This window comes from Pongo pygmaeus, chromosome 16, assembly GCF_028885625.2.
Source record: "Pongo pygmaeus isolate AG05252 chromosome 16, NHGRI_mPonPyg2-v2.0_pri, whole genome shotgun sequence".
Taxonomy (NCBI): domain Eukaryota; kingdom Metazoa; phylum Chordata; class Mammalia; order Primates; family Hominidae; genus Pongo; species Pongo pygmaeus.
The window spans coordinates 104,981,150-104,995,814 of NC_072389.2; the positions used below are offsets into that span (position 1 = coordinate 104,981,150).

Genomic DNA, 14,665 nt, shown 5'->3' on the forward strand with positions numbered 1-14,665 from the left:
TTGAAATTAGTAGCATTATATCCCAAAAGATTATGGTGGCTACTACTGACCTGCTGATTTCTACTTTCAACTAAATTAAACCTTCTTTCTTTATGTATATTGACATACATATATATACATACATATACACACATACATACACATGTATATAAACACACACATACATACATGTGTATATGTGTGTATTACACACATACATACGTACGTCTATAAAGTCCAGTAGAAATTAGCTTAGCACATACATATGTATTTGTATGTACATATATACATAAAGTCCAGTAGAAATTAGCTTAGCCCAAACAGCTCTCAATGACCCCAGAATAAATCAGCTGAAGCCCAATTGACCCTGAGGTAGAAAATAAATAACTGTTGTTTCAACTTTTGCTTCTGGCCAAGATGAAGTATGGTAACTACATTTATCCTCTTGCCTGAAATAACCCAAAACAAACAAATAAACAGCCCACAGAACAAAGGATAAAACAATGGTCTCAAGAAACAAGACAAGCAATGAGAGAGCAATTCCTGAGAGATGGAAAAAATAAATCTCCCCAGTTTATTGCTTTGAGAGTTTTCAGGAAACAGCACAGGGAAGAGGGGACCCAGAAGTTATTATTAGCAGAGGGACACCCTCAAGTATAGGTAGAGAATACTGATTAGCATGTGTGTAAGAAAAGTATTTAAGTCTGGAGAAAGAATCCTTCAATAAGGTTACAGGGAACAGTGTTTTGTGCTAACATAAGGCTGGCGCCTGTTCCCACCAACCAGACTGAAAAAAATCTCTAATTCATGAGGCATTGGATAGATAGAAGCCTTTTATCTCAGTAGCCTTTTATCTCAGTAGAGGCGATAATTAGCTCTAGACTGAACACTGCTCTGATCACCACACAGATCAAAAAAGTAAGACCTAAAAGGATCAAACTGTTTCCAAGTGACTTGATTGCACTAGAGGACAATACTCAAGGATGTTCATAGGAATACTAAAATAACCAACACCTAACAAGGTAAAATTCACAAAGTCTAGCATCCAAAGATTACCAAGCATCCAAAGAAGCAGGAAAACATGGCCCATAATGAGAATAATCAATCAAAACTGACCCAGAATTGACACAGATGTTAAATTAGCAGATAAAAACATTAAAACAATTACAATAATTGTATTCTATATGTTTAAAAAGTTAAATAAAGATATGGAAGAAATAAAAAAGACCCAAATGGAACTTCTAGATAGAAAAATTATGTGTGAAGATGAAAATGTGTGGGATTAATGGCAGATTAGATACTGCAGATGAAAAGATGAATTTGTAGACATAGCAATAAAAATTATCAAAAATGAAAAAATATCAGTGGGCTGTAAAACAACTTCAAGTTGCCTAATATATATGTCATTTGAGTCCCTAAACAAAAGCAGATTAGAGGAGGGACAGAAAACATATTTGAAGAAATAACAGCCAATATTTTTCCAAATTTAAGAAAAAGCATAAAGCCAGAGATCCAAGAAGCTCAATGAACACTAAACTAATCCCAAAGTGCTGGGATTACAGGTGTGAGCCACCGCACCTGGCCAAAAATGGGCAATTTATTTTAGCAGACACTTCATCAAAGAAGATATACCAAGAACAAATAAGCACATGCTTTATATTCAACATTATTAGGCATCAGGGAAATGCAAGTTAAAACCACAATGAGACATCACTCATCAATTAGAATGACTAAGATTAAAAAGACTTAATGTAGTAAGTGTTGAGGATGAGAAATAACTGGAACTCTCATACACTGTTGCTGGAAATGTAAAATGGTATACCACTTTGGAAAACAGTTTGGCAGGGTTTAAAAAAAAAAAAACAAACTGGTAAAATAAGGCCAGGCACGGTGGCTCATGCCTGTAATCCCAGCACTCTGGGAGGTGGAGGCGGGAGGGTCACCTCAGCTCGGGAGTTTGGGACCAGCCTGGGCAACATGGCAAAACTCTGTCTCTACAAAAAATACAAAAATTAGCCGGGTGCAGTGGCATGTGCCTGTAGTCTCAGCTACTCCGCAGGCTGAAGCAGGAGGATGGCTTGAGCCTGGGAGGAGCAGACTGCAGTGAGCCAAGATCACACCATTGCACCCCCGCCTGAGAGACATAGGAAGACACCGTCTCAAAAAACAAAACAAAACAAAATTATAGTAAAAAAAAAAAATATATAATATATATATAAAATAAAATTTCTCATTTTAACCTTTTCATTTTTTTCCCTTTCTCACGTGGCCATTTTAAGCATTTTTTTTTTTTTTTTGGTTTGTTTTTGTTTTTGAGATGGACTCTTGCTCTATCACCAGGCTAAAGTACAGTGGCGCGATCTCGGCTCACTGCAATCTCCACCTCCTGGGTTCAAGCGATTCCCCTGCCTCAGCCTCCCGAGTAGCTGGGACTACAGGCACGCACCACCACGCCCAGCTAATTTTTTGTATTTTAGTAAAGATGGGGTTTCACCATGTTGGTCAGGATGGTCTCAATCTCCTGACCTCGTGATCCGCCTGCCTCGGCCTCCCAAAGTGCTGGGATTACAGGCATAAGCCACTGGGCCCGGACCATTTTAATCATTTTTAAGTATGCAGTTCAGTGACATTAAGTAAATTCGCACTGCTGTACAACCATTACCACTGTCCATCTCCAGAATTTCCTTCACCTTGCAAAACTGACACTCTGTAGTCATTAAACGATAACTTCCCATTCCTCCCACCCTCCACCTCTGGCAGCACCCATTCTACTTTCTGTCTCTGAATTTGACTGCTCTAGGCACTTTGTATGCGTGCAATCATACATTATTTTGCCTTTTGTGACTGCTTATGTCTTTTAGCATAATGCCTTCAAAGTTCATCCATATTGTAGCATGTCAGAATTTCCTTTAAGGCTAAATACTATATAATATATTGTGTTTATACATTTATCCATTAATGAACACTTGGGTTGCTTCCACCTTTTAGCTATTGTGAATAATGCTGCTATTGAACATTAATGTACAAGTATCTCTTTGGGTTTCTGCTTTCATTTTTGGGAGGTACATGCCCAGAAGTGAAACTGCTGGATCATATGATAATTATGTTTTTAAGTTTTTGAGGAAACATATTGTTTTCCACAGAGGCTTTGCCATTCTACATTCCCACCGGCAGAGCACAAGGGCTCCAATTCCTCCACATTCTGGACAAAACTTATTTTCTGTTTTTAATAATAGCCATCCCAATGGATATGAAGTGATATCTCACGATAGCTTTGATTTGCAGCTCCCTAATGACAGAGGTCCTGAACATCTTTTCATGTACTTATTGGCCAGCTGCATACTTACTTTGGATAAATGTCTATTGGAGGCCTTTTCTCACTTTTTTTTTTTTTTTGAGACAAGGTTTTACTCTGTCACCCAAGCTGGAGTGCAGTGGTGTGATTGCAGCTCACTGCAGTCTCCAACTCTTGGGCTCAAGTGACCCTCCTGCCTCAATCTCTGTTGTCCCGGCTAGTCTCCAACTCCTGGGCTCAAGTGACCCTCCTGCCTCAATCTCTGTTTTCCCGGCTAGTCTCCAACTCCTGGGCTCAAGTGACCCTCCTGCCTTGGCTTCCCACAGTGCTGGGATTCTAGGTGTGAGGCACTGAACCTGGCCTTTTCCCACTTCTTAATTGTTTTTGTTGTTCTAGTTATCGCTGATCTGTAGGATTTCTTTATATACGCTAGACCTTAACCCCTTCTCAGATACACAATTTGTAGATATGTTCTTTCATTCCATGGATTACCTTTTGTTGATTATTGTCCTGTTTTTGCACAAAAGTTTTCAATTTTGAAGTAGCCCAATTTATTTATTTTTTATTTTGTTGCCTTGGCCTCTGGTGCCATATCTGACAGTTTCTTAATAAGTTAAACATACACTTAGCACAAGAGTCATCATTTCACTCCTAAGTTGTTTTTTTTTTTTTTTTGAGACAGAGTTTCACTCTTATTGCTCAGGTTGGAGTGCAATGGCACAATCTTGGCTCACTGCAACCTTCGCCTCCTGGGTTCAAGCGATTCTCCTGCCTCAGCCTCCCAAGTAGCTGGGATTACAGGCACCCGCCACCATGCCCAGCTAATTTTTGTATTTTTAGTAGAGACAGGGTTTCACCATGTTGGCCAGGCTGGTCTCAAACTCCTGACCTTAAGTGATCCACCTGCCTCAGCTTCCCAAAGCTCTGGAACTACAGGCATGAGCCACCATGCCCAGCCAACTCCTAAGTATTTACATGAGAGAAATGAAAGCATATATTATAAAAAGACTTACATACAAATGTTCATAGAATTTTTATTTTTAATAGCTAAAAAACTAGAAGAAAACCCCAAATGTCTATAAATGGGTAAATGGGTAAGCAAGTTGTGGTATAGCTATACAATGAAATACTACTCAGTAATAAAAAGGAATGAATACGTTGCAACATGAATAAATCTCAAAATAGTTATGCCGAGTAAAGAAGTCAGGCAAAATAGAGTACGTATCGCGTGATTCCATTTATATAAATTTCAATGAAATCTACTCCAATGTATAATGACCAAAAGCAGGTCAGTGATTGCCTTGAATTAGGCTAAGGAGGTGGTATGACGGGGACGGGACACAAGAGGGAGGAAGATGTAGGAAAGGGTGGAGTGGAGGGATTACAAGGGGCATGAGGAAAGTTTTTGCGGTGGTGGATATGCTCATTATCTTGACTGGCTGCAGTTTCTTGGGTGTACACATATGCCCAAACTTAGCAAATTGTATACTTTTATGCCAATTAATAAAACTGCTAAAAATCATATATATAGATCAGCCTTTCAGAGATTCCTCCCCATTCTTCCTCTTCAAACTCCAATTCCATTATTTACTATAGATAACATTTTAAATTTCATCCTATTGCAACTTGTTTATTTATTTTTTATTATTATTATTTTTTGAGACAGAGTCTCACTCTGTCACCCAGGCTGGAGTACAGTGGCACGATCTCGGCTCATTGCAACTTCCACCTTCCAGGTTCAAGCGATTCTCCTGCCTCAGCCTCCCAAGTAGCTGGGATTACAGGCATGCACCACCATGCCTAGCTATTTTTTTTTTTCTTTCAGTAGAGATGGGGTTTCACCATGTTGGCCAGATTGGTCTTGAACTCCTGACCTCAAGTGATCAGCCCACCTCGGCCTCCCAAAATGCTGGATTACGGCATGAGCCACTGCACCTGGCCACAACTCATTTGTTTATTCATTCCACAACTATTTAATGAATTCTGGCTACAAACAATGCACCAGGCTAATGTACTACATGGAAAACAATAACCCCAAGAAATGTAAAATAGAGCAGGAAAAAAGATCAGGTACACATTAGCACAGTCCTAGGTGCTAAAATTGCTAGAAGAGTGGCAAGTGCTGAGACTTCAGAAATAGGAATCATAGCTGCTGCAATGACCTCGCTTGTTTGGCTAAAAAGACTCCAGAGAACAAGGAGGGAGAAGAGAAAGCACCCCCATCAGAGTGAATAATTAGAAAAGGCTTGGAAGTGAGAAAGTGAAATACATACATGGCTAATTGCTGGTGGTTCAATTTGGTGTATGTGAAATGAGGCTACAGAACAGCATTTTGCAAGCCAATTGCTGCAGTATACCAGAGCCACAAGACATTAATGTACATTCCATCAAGGAGGGTTATTGACAGAGGTGATCAAATGAGTTGGTAAACACAAATATTGGTTCCACAAAAGGAGGATTCTGTGATCAAATAAATGGGTAAACAGGTCTTCTCAAAACTTTAATATAATACCTCGTGAATATCCCAGAGTGGGTACAGTATACAGCACTTTTCCAGTCTTTTTTTGACTATGAGATTATCTTTTTTCTTGAGCAACTATTAAATCTTACGGAAATAGCACTTTAAAAACATTGTTTGGGAAACCCTGAGCTAGGGGGAAAGTAAAATGCTGGATTTCAGGCTAAGAAGGCATTCATTCATTTCAGGCTAAGAGTTTGATTGACTCTTTTCCTCATAAAGCTTATATAGCACAAAAATATGAAAAAGAGAAAGAAGGAATCAGCCAAATGTCAAACTGTGAGAATGCTAGAGAGGCTGATCTACAATGCAGATGGTGTTCTCATTCCTGGGTACCTCTTAAAAATGTTAAAGGTCGGCCGGGCGTGGTGGCTCACGCCTGTAATCCCAGCAGTACTGTGGGAGGTCGAGGCATGCAGATCACAAGGTCAGGAGTTCAAGACCACCCTGGCCAACACAGTGAAAACCCGTCTCTATTAAAAATACAAAAATTAGCCTGGTGTGGTGGCATGTGCCTGTAGTCCCAGCTACTCTGGAGGCTGAGGCAGGAGAATCACTTGAACCAGGGAGGTGGAGGTTGCAGTGAGCCGAGACCACACCATTGCACTCCAGCCTGGGTGATAGAGTGAGACTCTGTCTCAAAAAAAATACAAATAAATAAAAAATAAATAAAAATAAATAAATAAATAAAAATGTTAAAGGTCAATACTTCAGGTTTAACATGAAAGCTTTGCCTACACCCTGTTTGTTGTACAGAGACACCGTACTATTTGAGATCCTAAGATGTTGGCTAACTTTTTTCTAATAACTTCTTGCCTTATGCTTCCTCATCTGTTCAACCCCAGTGGCTGATGAGATGACCATTTCAACAGGTGCTGCGGTCTAGAGAAAGAGCAGTAGCCAGAGATGGAGAATCTGAGATTCAAGAACCTGTGCTGTCCCAACTACCCATGTGATTTGGGCAATACCAACTAATATATACATAACACTATATACTTTCACATATTTTATCTCATGTGGCCCTTACAACCATGTAAGGTACAGAGGGTAGGTATTCTCATCCCCATTTTATAAATAAAGACGATGAAATGAACCTAAATCAGTTGCACATCACACAGCCAGAATTAGGACCCTGGTCTTCTCATAATTTGGGGGTTTCCCATGACATCATCCTGCCTTTCACTGACCCCAGTCTACAGCAGTGGGAAGCAAATGCTGTTGCTTTGGAAACCTAAGCCTGCATTTTAAAAAGTGATCATACATTTTTATAAACAGGAATGCAACATCTTCAATAGATTTAACTGTATTTTCTTATCTTCCATTTAGGGGGAGGCAGAAAAGAAAGTTTAAAGATGAAATAAGTAAGATGCCCTGCAGTATTTGTTATTCTGGGCCTCTGAACCTAGTGTTAAACTTCGAAATAGATTTAACTATTCTTTTTTGGCTTAATTGTAAAAACTGGTTTGTCTCATGCTGCCTCTTAATATTGCATCCTTAAAAGAGAGGTTATATTTATTCTGAGCACTCATAGGCTCATCTAACTTGTATATATATATAAATTTTTTCTGCCAGTTGAAAAAAATTGAGCCATCATTTTAAAATCAGGAGTTTCACATAAAGATGTAGATTTTGGGGTTTCTGACTTCCTTTGAAAACTCAGAACACTTGTCAACACTAGATCTATGCCACCACAGGCAATAATCAGCTAGGGAAGAGGGGTAGCTGTCCCGGGGGCAAGGGTACTCTCCAGTTTGCCTGTTGCCACCAATCCCTGTTGGCTACTGGACATGAAGGCAGCAAAGTTGTTCCCATTTGTCATTGTTTTTGTGTCTTATTGTAGGAAAGTAGGTCTCTGTATCCATTTCTCTCTTTCAAAGTGAAAGGCCAACAGAGAAGGATATAATTTTCCTGGCCAACACCACTCATTTTCTGTTATTTCGTCTAATCTAAAGCACCACTGACTATAAAGATGCTGCTTTTTTATACACCATTTGACTTGCAATTTAACGTTCACTCTAATTTCAGAGATGTTCAAATGCCAAAAAAAATGTACGTCTCTGAATCAATGAAAGGAGGAGGTATGTTACCTGTCTGGCTTCTAGAGGCATTTGAGTCTGTTGCCTTACTTTAAATGTATGTGTTTCAATGTATGTGGCATCATACAGTAACATCCTCAACATAAAAACATGCTTCTCAGGCAGGGCGCGGGGGTTCACGCCTGTAATCCCAGCACTTTGAGAGGCTGAGGCGGGCAGATCACCTGAGGTCGGGAGTTCAAGACCAGCCTGACCAACATGGAGAAACCCTGTCTCTACTAATACAAAAAATTAGCCAGGTATGGTGGCACACACCTGGTAATCTCAGCTACTCGGAGGCTGAGGCACAAGAATCGCTTGAACCTGGGAGGCAGAGGTTGCAGTGAGCCGAGATTGTGCCACCGCACTCCACCCTGGGCAACAAGAGCGAAACTGTCTCAAACAAACAAACAAACAAACAAAAAACATGCTTCTCAGTTCACTTACTTTGAGTTACATGCTTATCATCAGCCACTTTTCTTTGTAGTAGCTATAGCTGGGGCTTAAAATTTCATCAGACATCAGCCCAGGTCCCACAAACCATCCTCTTCCTGCCAGGCATGGGTTCAGCTTTCTAGGCCTCTGAATCACAACTGCCAGTGAGACCTACTCAGTCAGTTGATACTGTTCCTTCTGCCAGACCTGCCCAGTAGAATGTTAAAGCACATAATCAGCCCCAGATCAGGGTGTTAGGAAGAAGAGGTCTGAAGTGGAGTCTCAGTCTTCCATTTCCATTTCCAAGTGGTGATGTTCAAAATAATAACTGAAATAGCAGGAGGGCCAACCAATCTATATAGGTGCCAACTAGGCTGGAGCTCGGTTCTGAAGGTCCCCTGCTTTTCCAGGTGTGAACCTTTGGATGCTGACTTGTAGAGAGATGTAGGGGAGCCTGAGGAAGGGGTAGGGGCCATCAGGGCAGTGGCTTTTAGGAAATAAAAAAACCTCATCAATCAGGGACGGTGGCTCATGCCTGTCATACCAGCACTGTGGGAGGCTGAGACGGGTTGATGGCTTGAGCCGAGGAGCTCAAGGCCAGGCTAGGCAACATGTCAAAACCCCATCTCCACTAAAATTGCAAAAATTAGCTGGGTGTGGTGGCGCTCAGCTCCTCCAGCTACTCGGGAGGCTGACGGGGGAGGATTGCTTGAACCTAGGAGGCGGAGGCTACAGTGAGCTGAGATCACACCACTGCACTCCAGCCTGGGTGACAGAACAAGACCCTGTCTCAGAAAAAAAAAAAAAGTTAAAAAAAAAAGCCATTATGACTAGTTTCTTAACTAGTGAAAGTGTACGCTAGTTAAGAAGCAACCTTACCCATATGTAAGCTAACACACTGGAAAAACACCCTAAAAAGATAAAAAATACTGAAAAAATACTGATAAAAAATAACAGAAAAATAGAAAATCTGAATAGATCTATAACAAGCAAAAAAATTAAATTAGTAATTAAAAATATTTATACAAGGTTAAGCCTAGGCTCAGATGGCATCAGTGATGAATTCTACCAAACCATTAAAGAAGAAACAACATGAGTATTTTGAAAACTCTACCAGAAAATAGAGAAGGAAACTCTCACTTGTTCTATGAGGTCAGTATTACCCTGATATCAAAGCCAGACAAAGACATCACAAGAAAATAACAAATGAATATCCTTCATGAATATGGACACAAAAATCCTCAACAAAATATTGGCAAACCAAATCTAGCAACATATACAAAGGATAATCCATTATGATCAAGGGGAGTTTATCCTAGGAATGGAACATTGGTTTAACATCTGAAATCATTAATATAATACACTATACAATAGAATATGGTCACAAACCATCTGATCATCTTGATAGATGCAGAAAACACATTTGGCAAAATCCATTATCCAATCATGATTAAAAAAACTTCTCCAACCTGATAAAAGGCTGATAAAAGCCCGATTTTACAAATCAAAGTGGATTAAAGACTTAAATATAACCTGAAACTATAAAATTACCAAAAGAAAACACTGGGGAAACTGTCTGGGACAGTGGTCTGGGCAAAGACTTCTTAAGAAAGATCTCAAAAGCACAGGCAACCAAAACAAAAATGGACAAATGGGATCACATCAAGTAAAAAAGCTGCTGTATAGCAAAGGAAACAATCAACAAAGTGAAGAGACAACCCACAGAATGGGAGAAAATATTTGTAAACTACCCATCTGACAAGGAATTAATAACCAGAATATATAAGGAGCTTAAACAAAACCCAATAGGAAAAAAAATCTAATAATCTGATTAAAAAGTGAGCAAAAGATCTGAATAGACATTTCTCAAAAGACATGCAAATAACCAACAAGTATATGAAAAAATACTCAACATTACTGATCAGCACAGAAAGGCAAATCAAACTACAATGAGGTCATCTCACCCCAGCTAAGATGGCTTTTATTAAAAAGGCAGTAACAGATGCTGGTGAGGATGTGGAGAAAGGGGGACACTCATACACTGTTGGTGGGAATGCAAGTTATTACAGCCACTATGGAGAACAGTATGGAAGTTCCTCAAAAAGCTAAAAATAGAAGAACTACCATATGATCCAGCAATCCCACTGCTCCATACATATCCAAAAGAAAGGAAATCAGTATATCAGAGATATCTGCACTGCCATGTGTACTGCAGCTCTATTCACAACAGCCAAGATTTGGAATCAGCCTAAATGTTCATCAACACATGAATGGATAAAAAAATGTGGTAGATATACACACAAAACAGAATGAAATCCTGTCATTTACAGCAACATGGATGAAACTGAAGGATATTATACTAAGCGAAATTAACCAGGCAGAGAGAGACAAATTTTGCATGTTCTCACTCATTTATGAGAGCTAAAAATTAAAACAACTGAACTCATGAACACAGAGAGTAGAATGATGATTACCAGAAGCTGGGAAGGGTTTGGGCAGGGAGGGAAAAGTGGGGATAGTTAATGGGTACAAAACATAGATAGAATGAATAAGATCTAGTACTTGATATCACAACAGGGTGACTACAGTCAACAAAAAGTTATTGTATATTTTAAAATAACTAAAAGAGTAGAATTGGAATAATTCTAACACAAAGAAATAAGTGCTTGAGGACACAGATACCCAATTACTCTGATGTGATTATTATACATTGTATGCCTGTGTCAAAGCATCACATGTATCTCATAAATATATACACCTACTACTATGTACTCACAAAAATTAAAAATTAAAAAACAAAACCAAAAAAAACTGATTTGCAAAAACCTAAAGCTAATATCATACTTAATGGAGCATGTTTGAATGTTTTCCCTCTGAGACTGGAAACAAGGCAAGAATGATTTCTCTCACCACCTGTAGTCAAGATTGTGGATATTACAGTCAGAGCAACAGGCAAGAACAATAAATTAAGGCATGAAGATTAGAAAGGGGGAAATAAAACATTATTATCAGATGACATAACCCTCTATGTAGAAAATCCTAAGGATTCCACAGTAAATGAACAAATAACCACCCCCCCCCCCCAATTAGAACGACTAAATAAGTTTGGCAAGGCCATAGGATACACAATAAATAAATAAAATTGTATTTTTATATGTCAGCAATAAATAATCTGAAAATAAAATTAAGAAAACGCTTTGATTCAAAATAGGATAAAAGAGAATAAATACGTAGGAATAAATTTAACAAAAGAAATACAAGACTCGTACAATGAAAATCATACATTATCGAAAGAAATTAAAGATTTAAATACATGGACATTCCATGTTCATGGATTAAAAGCCTCAATATTAAGATAGAATACTCCTCAAATTGATGTATAGATTTAATGTAATATCCATCAAAACTCAGCTGTTTTTTTGCAGAAATTAACAAGTTGATCCTTATTATGGATCAGTTAAGATGGAAATACGAGACCAAGAATAAATAAAACAATCTTAAGAAGAAGTTGGAGGACTCACACTTCCCATTTTTAAAATGTACAATAAAACTAAAGTAAAAGTAATCAAAAGTGTTGTACTTAAAAATTTTCAGTTATAAGGTAAATAAGTTCTAGAGATATACAGCATGGTAACTATAGAAAATAATTGAAATTTGTTAAGATCTTAGATGTTCTCATCACACACACAAAAATGGTAATTATGTCAAGTGATGAATGTGTGAGCTAGCTTTATTGTGGGAATCATTACAAAAGGTATACTTATATCAAAACACCATGATGTTTACCTCAAATGTATATAATTTTTAGTTTGTCAATCATATTTCAATAAAGCTGGGGAAAAGCCCTCCCCAAAACAACGTGGTGGTACTGGCATAAGAAATGACATATAGAGGCCGGGCATGGTGGCTCATGCCGTAATCCCAGCACTTTGGGAGGCCAAGGTGGGCGGATCACTTGAGGTCGGGAGTTCGAGACCAGACTGGCCAACATGGCAAAACCCTGTCTCTACTAGAAATACAAAAAATTTAGCCAGGTTTGGTGATGAGTACCTGTAATTCCAGCTACTTGAGAGGCTGAGGCAGGAGAATTCTTTGAACCTGGGAGGCAGAGGTTGCAGTGAGCCAAGATCACACCACTATACTCCAGCCTGGGTGACAGAGCGAGATTCCATCTCAAAAAAAAAAAAAAAAAAAGAATTGATATATAGAAAAATGGGATAGTGTTGAGAGTCCAGAAATAAACTCTTATATATGTGAATTATTTTTTTAACAAGCATGCCAAGATAATTCAATGGGAAGAGAACAGTCTTTTCAATAAACAATAAACAGTGCTGGAACAACTGGATAGACACATGCAAAAGAATAAAGTTGGATCTCTACACCTCACACCATATACAAAAATTAACTCCAAATGGAGTAAAGACTTAACAGTAAGAGGTAAAACTATAAAACTCTTTGCAAATATAGGAGTAAATCTTCATGAACTTGATTTTTTTTTTTTTTTTGAGACGGACTCTCGCTGGAGTGCAGTGGCGTGATCTCGGCTCACTGCAACCTCCACCTCCCAGGTTCAAGACATTCTCCTAACTCAGCCTCCCTGACTCAGCCTCCCGAGGAGCTGGGATTACAGGTGCCTCCCACCACGCCCAGCTAATTTTAGTAGAGACGGGGCTTCACCCTGTTGGCCAGGCTGTTCTCGAGCTCCTGACCTGAGGCGATCCACCCGACTTGGCCTCCCAAAATACTGGGATTACAGGTGTGAGTCACAGGGCCCAGCCTGTTAGGCAAAGACTTCTGAGATGTAACACCAAAAGCATAAGTGATAAAAGAAAAAAAAAAGATAAATTAGATTTCATCAAATCCAAACCTTTATTGCTTCAAAAGACACTATCATTAAAGTTAAAGGACAACCCACAGAATGGGAGACAATATTTGTAAATCATTAATCTGATAAAGGACTTTAACCACAATATATAAAGAACAATTAAAAATCAGTAACATGGGGCTGGGCGCGGTGGCTTACGCCTGTAATCCCAGCACTTTGGGAGGCCAAGGTGGGCAAATCACGAGGTCAAGAGTTCAAGACCAGCCTGGCCAACATGGTGAAACCCCGTCTCTACTAAAAATACAAAAAATTAGCTGGGCATAGTGGTGGGCACCTGTAATCCCAGCTACTCGGGAGGCTGAGGCAGGAGAATCGCTTGAACCCAGGAGGCAGAGGTTGCAGTGAGCTGAGATCGAGCCACTGTACTCCAGCCCGGGTGACAGAGTGAGACTCCGTGTCAAAAAAAAAAAAAAAAATTATTAACATGGGCTGGCGCGGTGGCTCATGCCTGTAATCCCAGCACTTTCGGAGGCCAAGGCAGGTGGATCACAAGGTCAGGAGTTCGAGACCTGCCTGGCCAACATGGTGAAGCCCCGTCTCTACTAAAAATACAAAAAATTAGCCGGGCATGGTCGTGGGCACCTGTAATCCCAGCTACTTGGGAGGCTGAGGCAGGAGAATTGCTTGAACCCGGAAGGTGGACATTGCAGTGGGCTGAGACCGTGGCACTCTGCACTCCAGCCTGAGCGACAGAGCGAGACCCAGTCTCAAAAAAACAAACAAACAAAAACCAAAAAAAAAAAAAACAATCAGTAACAAGATGACAACCCAATTAAAAAAATAGGCAAAATATTTGAAAGACATTTTACAAAAGAAGATATATGGATAGTCAATAAGCACATGAAAAGATGCTTGATATCATCAGTCATCAGGAAAATGCAAATGAAAGCTGTAATAAGATACCACTTAAAATCCAGCTGAATGACTACAATGAATAAGACAGATCATAAGGAGTGTTGGTGAGGATGTGGACAAATTGGAACCCTCATACACTCTGGTGGAAATGTAAAATGGGGAATTCACCTTGGAAAGCAGTTGTGCAACACCTTGAAAAGTTACACCCAGAGTTACCATATTACAGTAATTCTACTCGTAGATATACACCCAAGAAAACTGAAAACACACGTTCATACAAACACTTGTACCCATCTTCATAGCAGCATTATTCATAATAGCTAAATACTGTACTGTATTTACTGTAATACAATTACAATTAGTACAATTAAACACTATAATTAAATACTAGAAGAAATCCAAATGTCTGTTAATTGGTACTGTTAAATAAAATGTGGATTATTACTTAGCAATAAAAAGGAATGAAGTAATGAGACATACTACAACATCGATGAACCTCAAAAACATTATGCTAAGTAAAAGAAACCAGATGCAAAGGATCACATAATGTGTAATTCCATTTACATGCCCAGAAAAGGTAAATTTATAGACAGAAAGTTTTTTAGTGATTGGGGCTGGGCATA

General features: G+C 39.1%; 1 protein-coding gene across 39 annotated transcripts in view; it reads right to left on the reverse strand.

Annotated features, from left to right (window-relative positions):
- Positions 1-14,665, reverse strand: part of TTC23 (tetratricopeptide repeat domain 23) — a 111,763-nt gene that overhangs the window by 93,637 nt on the left and 3,461 nt on the right. For 12 of the 39 annotated variants that reach the window (XM_054450740.2, XM_054450754.2, XM_063653015.1 and 9 more), the window contains one exon: positions 12,353-12,474. The exons of 15 other annotated variants lie outside the window; for them this stretch is intronic. The gene's annotated coding sequence lies outside the window, so the exon portion shown is untranslated. Of the gene's footprint in view, positions 1-8,314; positions 8,510-12,352; positions 12,475-14,665 lie in introns of all 39 variants that reach the window. 12 more of the 39 variants (XM_054450736.2, XM_054450745.2, XM_054450742.2 and 9 more) reach the window with 2 other exon arrangements.